The sequence below is a fragment of the Melanotaenia boesemani genome, chromosome 10 (genome assembly GCF_017639745.1).
Source record: "Melanotaenia boesemani isolate fMelBoe1 chromosome 10, fMelBoe1.pri, whole genome shotgun sequence".
In the NCBI taxonomy this organism is placed as follows: domain Eukaryota; kingdom Metazoa; phylum Chordata; class Actinopteri; order Atheriniformes; family Melanotaeniidae; genus Melanotaenia; species Melanotaenia boesemani.
In genome coordinates, this window is record NC_055691.1 from 37552086 (window position 1) to 37569361 (window position 17276).

General features: G+C 40.5%; 1 protein-coding gene and 1 long non-coding RNA gene across 4 annotated transcripts in view; one reads left to right on the top strand and one right to left on the bottom strand.

Annotated features, from left to right (window-relative positions):
* The window catches only part of wwp2 (WW domain containing E3 ubiquitin protein ligase 2), a 108757-nt gene extending 94299 nt beyond the window's left edge, over positions 1–14458 (bottom strand). For 2 of the 3 annotated variants that reach the window (XM_041996281.1, XM_041996279.1), the window contains exon 1: positions 14376–14458. The gene's annotated coding sequence lies outside the window, so the exon portion shown is untranslated. The remainder of the gene's footprint in view (positions 1–14375) is intronic. The other variant, XM_041996282.1, reaches the window with a different exon arrangement.
* Positions 5936–7064, top strand: LOC121647118. Its single transcript, XR_006011789.1, has 2 exons — positions 5936–6065; positions 6727–7064. It is a non-coding gene; the product is annotated as an uncharacterized LOC121647118 (long non-coding RNA).
* Positions 14459–17276: the final 2818 nt, after the last annotated feature.

Here is a 17276-nt window from a genome sequence, read left to right on the forward strand (position 1 = left end):
AGACCACCATGATGATGTTAAACTGAGACCAGACCCGCGGCAAACACCATGATGAGGTTAAACTGGGTCCAAACCAGCTGTAAACACCATGATGAGGCTAAACTGGGACCAAACCAGCTTTAAACACCATGATAAGGTTAAACTGGGTCCAAACCAGCTTTAAACACCATGATGAGGCTGAACTGGGACCAAACCAGCTTTAAACACCATGATGAGGTTAAACTGGGACCAAACCAGCTGTAAATGCCATGATGAGGCTAAACAGGGACCAAACCAGCTTTAAACACCATGATGAGGCTAAAGTGGGACCAAACCAGCTGTAAACACCATGATAAGGTTAAACTGAGACCAAACCAGCTGTAAACACCATGATGAGGCTAAACTGGGACCAAACCAGCTTTACACACCATGATGAGGTTAAACTGCGACCAAACCAGCTTTAAACACCATGATGAGGCTAAACTGGGACCAAACCAGCTTTAAACACCATGATGAGGCTAAACTGGGACCAAACCAGCTTTAAACACCATGATGAGGCTAAACTGGGACCAAACCAGCTGTAAACACCATGATGAGGTTAAACTGGGTCCAAACCAGCTTTAAACACCATGATAAGGTTAAACTGGGTCCAAACCAGCTGTAAACACCATGATGAGGCTAAACTCGGACCAAACCAGCTTTAAACACCATGATGAGGTTAAACTGGGACCAAACCAGCTGTAAATACCATGATGAGGCTAAACTGGGACCAAACCAGCTTTAAACACCATGATGAGGTTAAAGTGGGACCAAACCAGCTGTAAACACCATGATGAGGCTAAACTGTGACCAAACCAGCTTTAAACACCATGATGAGGCTAAACTGGGACCAAACCAGCTGTAAACACCATGATGAGGCTAAACTGGGTCCAAACCAGCTTTAAACACCATGATGAGGCTAAACTGGGTCCAAACCAGCTTTAAACACCATGATGAGGCTAAACTGGGACCAAACCAGCTGTAAACACCATGATGAGGCTAAACTGGGTCCAAACCAGCTGTAAACACCATGATAAGGTTAAACTGGGACCAAACCAGCTTTAAACACCATGATGAGGCTAAACTGGGTCCAAACCAGCTGTAAACACCATGATGAGGTTAAACTGCGACCAGACCCGCTGCAAACACCATGATGAGGTTAAACTGGGTCCAAACCAGCTTTAAACACTATGATGAGGCTAAACTGGGTCCAAACCAGCTGTAAACACCATGATGAGGTTAAACTGGGACCAGACCAGATTTAAACACCATGATGAGGCTAAGCTGGGACCAAACCAGCTGTAAACACCATGATAAGGTTAAACTTTGTCCAAACCAGCTTTAAACACCATGATAAGGTTAAACTTTGTCCAAACCAGCTTTACACACCATGATGAGGTTAAACTGGGACCAAACCAGCTTTAAACACCATGATGAGGTTAAACTGGGACCAAACCAGCTTTAAACACCATGATGAAGTTAAACTGGGACCAAACCAGCTTTAAACACCATGATGAGGCTAAATTGGGACCAAACCAGCTGTAAACACCATGATAAGGTTAAACTGGGTCCAAACCAGCTTTAAACACCATGATGAGGTTAAACTGGGACCAAACCAGCTTTAAACACCATGATGAGGCTAAACTGGGACCAGACCAGCTTTAAACACCATGATGAGGCTAATCTGGGACCAAACCAGCTGAAAACACCATGATAAGGTTAAACTGGGTCCAAACCAGCTTTAAACACCATGATGAGGCTGAACTGGGACCAAACCAGCTGTAAACACCATGATGAGGTTAAACTGGGTCCACACCAGATGTAAATACCATGATGAGGCTAAACTGGGACCAAACCAGCTGTAAACACCATGATGAGGCTAAACTGGGTCCAAACCAGCTGTAAACACCATGATAAAGTTAAACTGGGTCCAAACCAGCTTTAAACACCATGATGAGGCTAAACTGCGACCAAACCAGCTTTAAACACCATGATAGGTTTAAACTGGGTCCAAACCAGCTTTAAACACCATGATGAGGCTAAACTAGGACCAAACCAGCTTTAAACACCATGATGAGGTCAAACTGCGACCAAACCAGCTTTAAACACCATGATGAGGCTAAACTGGGTCCAAACCAGCTGTAAACACCATGATGACGCTAAACTGGGTCCAAACCAGCTGTAAATACCATGATGAGGTTAAACTGGGACCAGACCACCATGATGAGGCTAAACTGGGTCCAAACTAGCTGTAAACACCATGATGAGGGTAAACTGGGACCAGACCACCATGATGAGGCTAAACTGGGTCCAAACCAGCTGTAAACACCATGACGAGGCTAAACTGGGACAAAACCAGCTGTAAACACCATGATGAGGTTAAACTGAGACCAAACCAGCTGTAAACACCATGATGAGGTTAAACTGGGACCAAACCAGCTGTAAACACCATGATGAGGCCAAATTGGGACCAAACCAGCTTTAAACACCATGATGAGGCTAAACCCCATCGCAGAGCAGCCCGGTCCTGCACCATGGGCAACCACAAAGAACCCGCAACCACCAGTCACTCCCGGCCATTTCCCAAACCCCCATAGCAACGAGGTCACAGTCCTCCAATTACACCAAGTGATGGAACTAAGCACAGGGGACCAGAGGGAATGAGATTTAGGTAAATAGTTCTTTGAGGAGGCAGACATTGTCTCACTACTGATGTGGTCAACTAAGAGATTCCTAAACTGCTAAATACACAGATTATTTGTTTTTCCAGTTCACAAGGATAGTTTTCTTTGCGATGCATAATGCTGTGCGTATTATGTGCAGAGTTAATTGCCATATTAATGTCACCCAAGTCACCTAGTAGACATAGTGCGGGGATTGTAGGAATATTACATTTAAACCATGTTGACATGTCCACACATACCTGAAGCCAGAACCTGTGGACAGGTGTGCAGGACCACAAGGCATGGAGGTAGTTGTCTGGTGTGTTTTCATTGCAGTGTGTGCAGATCTTTGATTGTGACAGACCCATCCTGAACATCCTTTGTCCTGTATAATGAGTTCTATGCAGAATTTTGAATTGTATTAGTTGCATATTTGAATTTTTAGTCATTTTAAAGGTGTTTAAACATATTTGTGACCATTTATCTTTATTAAAGTTACTGGATAAGTCACCCTCCCATTTTGAAGTTGGAAGACAGATTGAGTCTTCTAGTTTAGATAATAGTCTATATGTTTTTGATAATAGCTTTGGGGCATTGAGATTCATGAATTCTGCCACCCTATTAGGTAGCAGTAAGTTTAATTGATTAATTGCATATTTTTTTTACATATAATAGATTTAAGCTGGTGATATTCTAAAAATGTTTTGCTACTGATTCCATATTGTGTGAAGTGAGAATAATAAATGACAAGAAGTTTCCATTTTCTATTATATGTTCTGTTTTATTCCTTTATTTTTCCATTGAGTAAAACTGATAAGCTTTTTTTTTTTGTTTATACCGACACTTAAAAATCACCACAGGCGTTTGTATGATGACTGCATGACAAAAAAGTCCAGAGAAAAGTCAAGTGAAAATGATCCTCAGGCCGTCTGCAGTAAACAGTCTACAATTCCAGCATCGTTTGTAACTACGTATGAAAAGACCAGCAAGAGACACCAGGCGGTAACGACTGCGTAACGGTCTACATGTCCAAGGACACGGTGCCTGTTAACACGGTCACCAAACACAGATTTAAGACCCTCCTCACGCTTGACAGAAGGTTCCCTCCTGCACCTACTTCAGCCAGGTGGCCATCCCACAGCTGTATGCAGAGAGTAGGGCTGGGCGATTAATCGATAAAATCGATAAATCGAATTTTCCATTTCTGGAGATTTATTTTTATGAAAATTGGGATTTTTTTCCATAGTTAGTTAGCAGCAGACTTAGCCCTCCGTTCACACCAGAACGGTGTTTGTCTGACAGATTTTCAGTGAAATGACCCTTTACTCACGCCTGGGATTTAGCTGTGCATAAAACTGCAGTGAGAAATGCTGCTCTCTATGAGATGCAGAAATCAACTTAACCCACAAACCCTAGTTAAGAGACAACTTTCATCAGGGGAATAATTCCTGCAGTGGATCCTGTATGATAATGATCCAGATGGAAAGAGATCACGGATGCATTGTGTCGCATATTTCTATGTTAGATATGAAGTCATTTATATGGTGGAAAAGCTATGACATTATATGCTTTATTTTTGCTGGCATTCATCTATATAAACAAATAAGTGTTTTTAATAAGTTTATTTATGTTTTGTAAAAGAAAAGAAAAAAAATCAATTAAAATCGGAAATCGGATTTGATTATAAAAAATCAGAGATTTTATTTTTAGGCCATATCGCCCAGCCCTAGCAGAGAGTAAAGAGTTAACAGCTGAAACAGATATGTGGTCAAGCAGAACGACCGAACCGTATCTTAGTTCCACCGCGCATTTCATGAAGGATAACGCTGAATTAAAAAGTGGCTGTCTGCAGCAAACTTTCCTCTGACCATACTGGAGAATATTTTGGCCTGGAGTTGAGAGTTTGTCCAGCTGGTCTGAAAGAAGACGCAGCGAATACCGTCCAAGCTGTGGAACTTAATGGACGGACCCGACTTCAGTGTTTTGGACAGGCTGCATCTTGCAACTGGTAAGTATATTTTACATATATATGTGTGTGTGTGTTTATTTATATGGATTTAATGTGATGTGTGCAGACTGTACTCAGCATAGTCAGTAGTTTTTCTCTTTATTGTATTTCCTTGAAACCCTTATAAATTATTTATATAATTGGCCTAATAATGATATTTACATAAATATTAGATGATGAATAATGTGTTATGTGCTTCTGATCCCTTATTTCTTTAATGCTATGATATGGTTTTATTTGATTTCTTTTGTTCTCTTTCTAGAAAATCTGCCTTGCAAAGTTTTCCATTATTATGACATTATCAGCCTGTAATGCTCATTTAATGTTTATGTTCTTGTTCTTTTTTTTATTATTGTCCAGTTAAACATGATGCAAGAGTTAAACGGGAACAGGACTTTGCAAACAGATGGCTGGTGTCTTCTGTCACAGCTGGAAAAAGACGGTGGCGCTGAAAGCCGCCGTAAGGAGGACGTTTACCTGAGCACTAATTACAGAGGCTGTGTCCGAACGTCCCCCTACTCCCTACATAGTGTCCTTTACAGGGGTCACGCCATTTTTCTGGAGTGTCCGTATGTCCAGAGAGAAAAAAGTAGGGCACTCAAAATTACCCACAACGCATCTTGAAAAGTAGTGAGCATCAATGGTCACTAGACGGGTCAATATAGACCACAATGCATTGCAGGCAGAATCTCAACATGGAGCAAGGAGGTGAAAAAATTTAGCTGACAAAGAATAAAATATAAAGAATAAAAACAAAAATATTTACACACAACTTCGGACTGGATTTGTAATGACATCTTGGCGCGGGTTGTGGTTGCCGTGGTGACGGCGGAAGTCAGGTGGTTTGCGACGAGGAAAAAATAGAGAACAAGTCACTATGTAGTGATGGAGGGGTTGGGGAGTAGGGGGACATTCGGACACAGTGAGACTCCAACAAGGACACAGATCTTAGCGAGGAAATAAAGTCCAGAGCTCTTGGCCTCACTGAAGATAAATCCAGCATTCCAGCCACACCGGAGCTGCTGGACATGACTTCGTTCATGATCCTCGATTCAAGACTGACGACATGATGCAGAGAACGTCCCAGACATCAAAGAGCGAGTGAAGATCGAAATGGAGCACGAAAGGTACCTTTGTATAGTTTAGTAAGTGTAACCCATGGACTGTAGTTCTCAGCTTCCGGCAGCGCTTTTACTTTGGCGGGCTGAGTTCTTTTTAGGAGCGGGAGCTTTGCGTCACTTCCTTTTGCTCCTCAGCTGGCTGCTTCCTGGTTGCTGCTCCTGCTGTGGCTTGGCGTCTTGGTTTGGACTCGGAACCCCATTGACGACAGGCGGTGGTGACTCGTACTGTGCCCTGCTGTAACTTGCAACTCCTCGGTGAGTCATATAAGACATTAGAGCCACTGCACCTCGCGAGTTGTGGCGACGTAGAGCCTCATTGGAAGCGGTTGCTCCTTTGACGCTAACCATAACATGTAAACATCACAGACAGTTTTGTGTTTTATTTATTTAATATCCACTCTAGTTACATTAGAACGACACCGAACTTTTGCTAAAGGATATTCTGTTAAAAGCATACCTTGTTTTTCACAGTTTTCCCTTTGAATTTATGATTCTATAACTTCTTAAATTGACATGCCATATCGGCTATGGAATTTTGAATTGACGTCATACCCGTTGAGTTAGACCCATGTTGCGCAACATTTCCTTTTTGAAAATGATTTAAGTGCACTGTAATTTGTTTGAATAAGTCTATGAAGCTTCATATCGATTCATTTTATTATGCTTGATTGATGATCATCCTGATTGGTTCTTAGTTACATTGACTGACAGTCTAATTAGTTGAATGTTTCATATATTGACAATGCATCGTTGCTTGTATTGACGTTCATGTTGAATGCGTTTTTTTTTTTTAGTTTCTTGAAGAGGACCACCATTGTCATTGTAACATTTCTTTATTTATTGCCTTTTTGTATAGAAGCCAATTTAATTTAATCTAGTTACCTTATAACTAATTTTTGTTTTTGACCTTGTTTAGGTTAGGGTTTTTTTTGTGGACTGGAAATACTCCACGACATTGGATTGGATGGCGAGCTACCCAACAACCCACACATCAATGTGGTAGGACTCACAGAACCCATTTTGGTTTGTGGATTGAGTCTGGATTCCTGGCTTATCTGTTTCCCTCACGTGGAAAAAAAAAGACCCTCAACCTCAAGACATCTTGTTTGTTGTGTTTGTCGTTACTAAATATACCTGATTATTTATAGCAAATATTAACATAATGAATACATATATATAAATATATAACACGGGTTGTGTGTATTTTTTGTTCTGAATTATTCTATGTATCTATAAATATACGCATTGCTTGGATCTACTTCCTGTTCTGTCTTTATTCACACACCTTGGCTCCGTGGTTGGACTTACTTCTGGTTGCCCTATCTTTGACCTTGGCAGTAATCAGATCCTCAGCCCTACTAAAGCGTTACATCATGTTTATGCGACATGTTTATTACACTGATGGGCATTTTGTCCACGTAGAAGGCCCAATTACTCAACATCACACCAGACTGTAAAACTTGGCCAGCTCTCATCACTGTTTTCCAGGAAAAGAGGCTCGTCTCAGCACCGCGGATGCCATGGCCCAGAGTGCAGCAGGCAGAGCATCCACCACAGGGAAGGGAAAGCGGTCACTGGCAGCTCCTTCAGGAGCAAGCTGTCCCTCCTCTTCCCTTCATGCAGCTGGAAGACGCCATTAAAGCTGAGCTGAACACCACCTGATGACTCCTGCTGTCGATGGGGAGGAAAATCCACGGGCCTGGTGGAGCATCCACAAAGTTAACTTTCCACGGCTCGTAAACTCCTCGCAGACGGCCACCAGTTCGCCTTCAGAGAGGTTGTTTAGTGCTGCTGGAAATGTGCTCACATGTCGGCGCTCATGTCTAAAACCATCTAAAGCTGACATGCTGGTTTCCTTGATAAAACATCTGGAAAGAGTGGTGTAGTCGTGTCAGGGAAGCTGGTGGTGTTGATGAAGTACCCTGGCCCTGGCTTGTAGTGTCAAGTCTTTGTTTAAAAATATATTTGCTGTTTTTCAGGAAAACTGCTCCATTTTTTACTTAATAGAATAACGGAGTGCTGCTAAGCCAGAAACGAATATCTGAGAGCGGTGGGACAATTTTATTTTATTAAGAGTTTTATTTATTTACTTTTCAATTTCACTTAAAAATAAAGTCGAGGTTTCTTAATGTAGGACTGAATTCAGTACTTTAACTGCTGCTATAGATGTTGATAGTTGACCTACGAGTGTAAGGCCCTTCTTTATTTTTTTTGGAATTGTTGAATTTTATTTTTTTAATTATCACATATTTAACATTTTTTTAATCATTTTGTATTTTATTAAACTTTTTTTAACTTAACAATATTAAGGATTTTTGCACTACTTTTTAAAGACAAAGACGACTCTTTCAGTTCTGCAGGTGTAATAACTGCCATTGGTCAAGACCTTTAAAGAACGTGCACACGTTTTTCTTAATAAACACATCTGAAAGCAGTTCTTACCTTTAGTTTCATCCTTGTATTAGAGTAACAGCTTTTAATGCATATTTGTATTTGCTGCTGTACATTGTGAACATTGGACCGAAGCTTGCTTTGAAAAAAATTGTGAATCAAATTGAAATTGTAATATCTGCCAGAAAAATCGCAATTAGGTAATTTCCTAAAATCGTTCAGCCATATTTTACAAATATAATATATACAGCATCTCCTCCCATTTTTGCAAATGTTTTAATATATTTTTTCATGTGACAACACTATAGAAATTAAACTTTGACATACAGAATTTAAAAGTTTAGTTTGTAGCATATATATGTGTATATATATATATATATATATATATACACAAGCAAGGCTTTATTTTGCTGTACATCTGATACAAAGTCGAGCAACAGATGGAAGGATTTTACTGAGGCTGTTATTTCCTGTTTGGCCAAAGACATCAATACTGTCTATATCGTTATCGAGATATTTTAGAAAAATATCGCGATATCATTTTTGACTGATATTGCCCACCCCTAGTACAAACCTAGTATACCTAGTACAAACCTAGTATACCTAGTACACACCTAGTATACCTAGTACACACCTAGTATACCTAGTACAATCCTAGTATACCTAGTATACCTAGTACAAACCTAGTATACCTAGTACAAACCTAATATACCTTGTACAAACCTAATATACCTAGTACACACCTAGTATACCTAGTACCAACCTAGTATACACCTAGTATACCTAGTACAAACCTAGTATACCTAGTACACACCTAGTATACCTAGTATACCTAGTACACACCTAGTATACCTAGTACAAACCTAGTATACACCTAGTATACCTAGTACAAACCTAGTATACCTAGTACACACCTAGTATACCTAATATACCTAGTACAAACCTAGTATACCTAATATACCTAGTATAAACCTAGTATACCTAGTACAAACCTAGTATACCTAATATACCTAGTACAAACCTAGTATACCTAGTACAAACCTAGTATACCTAGTACAAACCTAGTATACCTAATATACCTAGTACAAACCTAATATACCTAGTATACCTAGTACAAACCTAGTATACCTAGTACACACCTAGTATACCTAGCACACACCTAGTATACCTAGTACAAACCCAGTATACCTAGTACACACCTAGTATACCTAGTACACACCTAGTATACCTAGTACACCTAGTACAAACCTAGTATACCTAGTACAAACCTAGTATACCTAGTACACACCTAGTATACCTAGTACACACCTAGTATACCTAGTACAAACCTAGTATACCTAGTACAAACCTAGTATACCTAGTATACCTAGTACACACCTAGTATACCTAGTATTCCTAGTATACCTAGTACACACCTAGTATACCTAGTATACCTAGTACACACCTAGTATACCTAGTACAAACCTAGTATACCTAGTATACCTAGTACAAACCTAGTATACCTAGTACAAACCTAGTATACCTAGTATACCTAGTACACACCTAGTATACCTAGTACACACCTAGTATACCTAGTACAAACCTAATATACCTAGTACACACCTAGTATACCTAGTACAAACCTAGTATACCTAGTACACACATAGTATACCTAGTATACCTAGTACACACCTAGTATACCTAGTACACACCTAGTATACCTAGTACAAACCTAATATACCTAGTACAAACCTAGTATACCTAGTACAAACCTAGTATACCTAGTATACCTAGTACACACCTAGTATACCTAGTACAAACCTAGTATACCTTGTATACCTAGTACAAACCTAGTATACCTAGTACAAACCTAGTATACCTAGTATACCTAGTACACACCTAGTATACCTAGTACACACCTAGTATACCTAGTACACACCTAATATACCTAGTACAAACCTAGTATACCTAGTACAAACCTAGTATACCTAGTACAAACCTAGTATTCCTAGTATACCTAGTACACACCTAGTATACCTAGTATACCTAGTACACACCTAGTATACCTAGTACAAACCTAGTATACCTAGTACAAACCTAGTATACCTAGTATACCTAGTACACACCTAGTATACCTAGTACAAACCTAATATACCTAGTACACACCTAGTATACCTAGTACACACCTAGTATACCTAGTACACACCTAGTATACCTAGTACACACCTAGTATACCTAGTACAAACCTAGTATACCTAGTATACCTAGTACACACCTAGTATACCTAGTACAAACCTAGTATACCTAGTATACCTAGTACACACCTAGTATACCTAGTACAAACCTAATATACCTAGTACAAACCTAGTATACCTAGTACACCTAGTACACACCTAGTATACCTAGTACAAACCTAGTATACCTAGTACACACCTAGTATACCTAGTACAAACCTAGTATACCTAGTATACCTAGTACACACCTAGTATACCTAGTACAAACACTGCTAAACAAGAAATTTGAAGAAACTGTTTGAAATTCAGACTGAACTCTGAGGTTGATGCTGTGTGCACGACAGCAACTTGCTGGTCAGCTGTGAGGCGTTTATGGACGTCCGTCCACTGGCTGGACAAATCTGATGTTTCTGAGAGACCCTGCAGTACCGACAAGCCGGAGTATGAAAGGAGCTCATGCACATCATGTGTTGGCAAAATTATTGTCAGATGTTAACAAAGAATTTAAAATCCACAACAAGGTTGTGTACAGTAAGAGACGAGGCTGCAGGCGTTCAAGGCATTTAACTGCTTTGGGATGGATGTTGCTTTTGATACTGAAGAGCCGGAGACCATGGACCCCTTTGAAACTAAAAGAGAAGAAGACAATGAACCAGCGTCAGCGAAGATGACCAGATGGAGCCTGAGTCTCTCTCAGGTCTGGATCATCCCTCTCTCCTCCCTCATAGAGGTGCATGGCCCCCACCTTAAACCTACTGGCCAAAGATACAGAAACGGTAACTGAACTCCGCTACAAAACAATGTCGAGCACTGTTTTTGCAAAAGCTTCTGCTCTGTGGATCCGGGTTAAGTGAAGTTCAAAGGCTTCTGATACTGTGGAGGAAAAGCTTCGGACAAATGACACGAGATGGATCTCTACTTGTTTCCATGGAGCGACTGTCTCGCATAGCAACACCAGCTACCAAGGCAGGAATAAACGAGGCTGAGGTCAAATGATGCCACTCCCACTCCACACTGCATGGCGAGCTGGTTCTGCTTTCGTTGATTCAACATGGATTCAACTTCATGTTCTGCTCCAAGCAGAGAAGAACATCTTTCTGGCTGCAACCACTGTGCAGCTACAATGTCATATGAATGGCCTGTTGAATGAGAGAATGAAAACCACTGCTGGTTACACGCCAACCCCTCACACAGATCATCATGCAGCCACTGAGCACAAGGCTGTTTGAGGCCCCAACTACAGATGGGTTTGATGATACAAGCAGTTTTCAAAGCTCAAAAGGCTGTTTATAAAACACGGCACAGCGCTCCAGCAGAGGCTCCAGCAGAGGCTCCAGCAGAGGCTCCAGCAGAGGCTCCAGCAGAGGCTCCAGCAGAGGCTCCAGCATCAGCGGTCCGATGCTCGGGTAGGACGAACTGTGATTATGTTCCTTCATTAATACGCGGCGGTAATAAGCAGATACCAGCCTCCATCACAGCTCTGTACGGTGGCATTATTCTAATGCAGCTAAAATTGTGGTTTTCAATATAAAAATGAAGTCAAATTCTTTCAGTGATTGCCTGAATTAACAAGTCTTTTAATGCAGATTTCTGTCACCATTCTGCCCCGTTGATGTTAAAACCTCGTTTCATCTCATCCAGGCCCAGGAGAAGCTCTGAGAAGCAGCTGATCCTCAACGCCAACAAGAGATTTTAAGCTATATTAAATACTGTTTATTGGGCTATAAGAGGACAGCGTGTTGCCAATGAAGATGAGTGTGTTGCTGTGCAAAGGTGAGCTGCACCAAAACAGCAGAGCATATCTTGTTTTTACAGGAAGCAGGAAACAGCTGATCCAGCAGGGAGAGACCAGTAACCAGAGGGTTCCAGTCTACGGCCTGCACACTCAGGACTTGTTTTCCAGTAATCATCATTATTATTATTTTAGTTATTTATGGCCATGGCCTTGGACTCTGACTCTTTTTACGTTATTTGTTTTTTTTTATTTTTGTTTGTTTTTCTTTTGCTTTTACTTATTCGAGGGTTGAATTTTGCACCGTTGTGACACAAGTTGTAGAACTTTCATTTTTCTTTGAGCAAAAAAATAAACATTCACAAATAACTGAAAGGTGACTTGTTGAAAAGATTAATGTTTTAATGTTTTGCACTTTGAGGTCCATCCTTTGTTTCCTACCCAGCCTGGTTCCTACCTCAGATTACTTAATTCCTTGTTGAAAAAGACCATTCAAGCAGCAAGTTTTTCCTCTTATTTATGTATTTCTCAACAATATCCTGTAGGAGCGAAGCTGCTACGAGCGTGGACTGAACAGGAAAATGCCGTATTCTAAGCGTAATGGCTCCAGCAACATCCTGGGGGAAAAAAACTATGAACTAGTTCATTTTGAACTAATTCAATGAGTCATTTAGGCATGAAAAGATAGAAATGAATCAAACTAATCGACATCTAAGGAGAGTTCAGGTGACTTTACACGTTCTAGTGCTGGGACATTGATTTAAGAATAATAATGGTTATTTCTTAGACAAGAATCGGACCAAGCAGGTCTGTATCGGTGACGTCGCTCATACCACCTCTGATGGGAAGAAAATGTGTCTGGTGCATCGTGCTGCAGTACCTGGTCAATGTTCAGCTGTTCTATGTACTCTTAAGGCGTATGCATGCATAATCGTTTATCAACTTGTCACACTGTCCCCACTGATTAAAACATTACATAAAACAGGAGTACTTGGCAGCTTGACCAAAGCAAGTCACCCACAGCAGAGGCTTGATCTCCTCATGGAGGTCAGGAGAGTGGAGAGCTTACTAATGTCACCTTGAGCAAAGTCAGAGTTGCAGCCTGCAGCATTTAACGCAGAGAAAACTGCAGTACAGCAAAGACTTAAACTGGTATGCTGACGACATTACTGCACTCCAGGTTAAAAACCTTCACCCAGTTAAATCTTCATCCAGTTATCAGTTAATTGCTGCAGCACCAAGACTCTCAGTCTGAGGCAACAACCGGTGCTGCATTTGTCCTGCTGTGTCCAGGAAATAAGTACAACAAACAACAATCTCCCCAAAGCTGCAGATGATCGGATGAGCTACAACAGCAGCTCCGTCAAGCAGCGGACCGGTACGCAGGTTCAGGCGGAACCGCGTCACATTTCCGGTGCTGGTTTAGCTCCATAAAGATGAGATTACTCCCGCTACGCAGACTTATTCTGCTTCCATAAAACACCCTTCGCTGCTGCGCCAAAACACAAACACGGAAGATGACGGAGGTGGAAAAAGGAGGCTTTGAAAACATGGATGCTTCCGGTCATTATTTTCAAACTAAACCTTAATTTGCTTTTTGTTTGTTTCTAGGTTTACACACACACACACACACACACACACACACATATATATATATATATATATATATATATATATATATATATATATATATATATAATTTGATTTTTGCCCTGTGTATTTTGACTAAAATATAGTTTACACTCGCAAATACTTTATATTTTATTAAATATACTGAAATTACAAAGATAAAAATGTTAATGTAAACTAGCCATTAAAAGAACTCTGTCACATTTATAAGCTAAAGCCAATGAAAAAATGTTTGGGTGAAATAAAAACAAATTATCTGATCACCTACTTATTTTTTGTATTTTAAAATCTTTGATGGAAAAATACACTAACTATTATTAATAATATTAATAAATAGACCCGCTTCCTACTGAATAAATTTACTCTGAAGGAGCCTTCCGGTGCGACGCCAGTAAATGCTGCTAGCTTGACGAATGAGAAGCTAACTGTTAGCCAGCCAGCTTCGTAGTGGCTTTTTACGAAAGGACATGCCGATAAAACCTGTTCCAAACACCCGAGAGCAGGTGGAGACACATTAATAGTCTCACGCTTCATGTCACAAGACCATGTAAGTATTGACACGGAAAAAAACTGGAGCGTAAACGTGTAAATCCCTCGTACCTTTCTCAGCTGTGGTCCGCCGTTGTCGTTACCGAACTTTCATTTCCGCCTCAGTGACGACACCACGTGACCCGGGCTATGTGCTACAAACAATTGTGGGTCATAAACAAAGATAAACATCATCTCACTTATCCCAAAATTGTCTGTTTTTAGCATCAGATAAATGTATATTTGCTGCAATATAATCCATAAAGAAAGAATTAAACAAAACATGAGCAGGATTAAAATCATGAGACTAATCCAACTACCGACATTTTAAAATTCTCTGGCAAATGTAATAAGTTATAACGCATTTTCTCATCAGTATATATTTTTGTATATTGGCAAAATTGGAAAAAAGTCCAATGGTCTGTTATTTTCTTACACGACTCTGATAATTAAATGTGTTTGATTGGATTGTTTCCTTATTACATTACAGTCATTGAGCTTACGGTGGTCAAGCAGGAGCGTTGAGGGTCTAAAGACCCAGCTGGAAGGTGTTAACATTCATCCCCTGGGGACTGATGCTCCGCCCACTGAGCAAACCTCTTGTGACTGCAGCTTTAAGGTCTGAGTGTGTACCCGTTACTGACATCAAGTGGTCAAGTTGGAGAAAGCAGCCCAGAGGTGGTCCACCTTCTAGCAACAAGCTACATCTGTAGAGAAATGAAATGATCTGTACAGGAGGTAATGAACAACTTCAGCATCGCTCTGATGGCTGTTGTTCTACGTCAGCTATTTCCAAATGGAAAATCCACGCAGGGCACCGACTTTTCTGCCATTACCTGTCCTGACTTGACTTTGCCTGTTCCTGTTTTTGCTTCTTTCACCAAGTTGAGTCACTTGCTTTTTTGGATTATGCAACATGTAATGTTCCATTTCTCTAACAGTACCCTGAAACATCTCACTAAGAGAGTGTTGTGGAAATTTCATATTATTCCCTTTACTATATTGTGTCTACTGATCACTCTCAGGGTAAACAGATTGTTTAAGTTCTTGGTAATTAAGTTTAATACTGAGTAGCCTGTTTCTATCGTAAGTTGATGCATTCCTTAGAGCAGTTCACTCTGACCTGTGTGACTTATCTGATACCAGCCAGACGCCTCAGGATGACCCAGCAGGGCATCCTGCCTTAATGTCACTGGGGTTGTTTATGTGCTCAATAAGTGTCTAATCCTGTGTGAGGAACAGACAGTCTCTTTGTTTTATCTTACAAGATATATGATGTGCTGTGACGTGATCATTCTGCTTAAAAGATGCTGCATGTGTGTTTCTTATCAGATTCTCTTCAGATCTCTGTGCTGTCAGACCTCTGAACAGTCTCTCGGATTGCAATCCTATTCTTTCTATTCTTTGTATTTTAATTCTGTGCTCAATAAACTTGTAATCATTCTTCACTTCAGAACCGGACTCCTCATTCCTTGACAGAGTAACTTTTTTTGCCTCAACAAGAGTATGTGTTTGACCTGAGCATCAAAACGAAGGTGAGAATCAAATATTATACCTGGATTTCCTGCAGCCTGGGTGACGTTATCTGAAAAATGGGCAAGATTAGACCCAATAAAACAAACATACTGGTCAGTAAAAGACTAGCCTTTCACAGGGCATGAGCTATTATGTACTGTTGCAAATATATATCACCCCTTGGGATTCCCTTCCTTTTCTACCTCATCACCTCGGACCATAGTGGGAACACTGGAAAAGGGATCTCGGTCTTGTCTGGAGAAAATACAGATAACCAGATGTTATATGCCTGCCAGCTTTGTGAAGCACTTTGTAGAAACTCCATAAGCTTCCATTTTAAAATTTGGACCTCTGGCATGTTTTTCTTACATTTATGTTTTTTGTTTTATTCGTTGTCATGGCCATGATCCTGTTGTCTCTCTGGACCAGATTTTATTTGTCCCCCTTGTATCGCAGTCAAATTCACAGTCTTTATACTCTCACACAGAAGCTGCATGTATGAATTCAAGATTTCCTTTCTTTCTATTCTGTTCTATTCTATTCTACAGTCATGTAGCAGACGCTTTTATCCAAAACGACTTACATTTGAGAGGAAGAACAACACAAGCATGAATTCAAACAAGATGGACGTCATAATTAAGTGGTAGTCAGACTTCTGGAGTCCAGGTGGACCAGGTGCTGTCATGTAGTGCTAGAGGCAGTGCTAATTTTTTTTTTGTTTAAATACAAGATCACGACTTCATCAAACATCATCTTGGGTATAAGTGCAGCAGCTTCTTCAGTACCTGGTTGAACCAAAGAGCTGGACAAATCTTTCTACCTCATTCTGAGTAGAAGAGTTAAGCTAAGTGTGGAAATGCTCCTTAAACAACTGAGTCTTTAGCTTGCTTTTAAAAGTGGATAAGGACTCTGCAGATCGGACGGAGTTTGGTAGATCGTTCCACCACCGGGAAACAACAGAGGAGAAGAGTCTAGCTACTGATGTGGCGCCACCTTGTGGTGGGAGCACTAGGCGTCTTTCTCACAGAAAACACAGCAAATGAAACTGAAGAAACCAGTGACACAACATGAAGTATTTTAATAAAGTTTTGCAAAGAAGAATGTTTTACATGTACATTCATGCATGTGAAATGTTGCGCTCGTTGGTCGTTCAACCAGCGACAGGTTTTATTTACTGACCAATGAGTCCAGAGCAGGCTAGACAAACACTTCCAACATGGAGGAACAGATGGTTTTAGCTGTGTCTGACTTAATCGTACTTCACACAAAGATTATAGAGATGTAAATAAATGGGCAGCCCCATGGCCCAGGGTGAATTTGTCCGAACATGGGTCCTGGATTTATCTGGATCAGCCTTGAGGTCCGCCATGAGATGATGTTATTCACCACGCTGTGGAACTTGAACTAGAGGCTTAATAGCCCCGGGTTATTCTGAGTCAGGTAGAGCACACCAAGAGG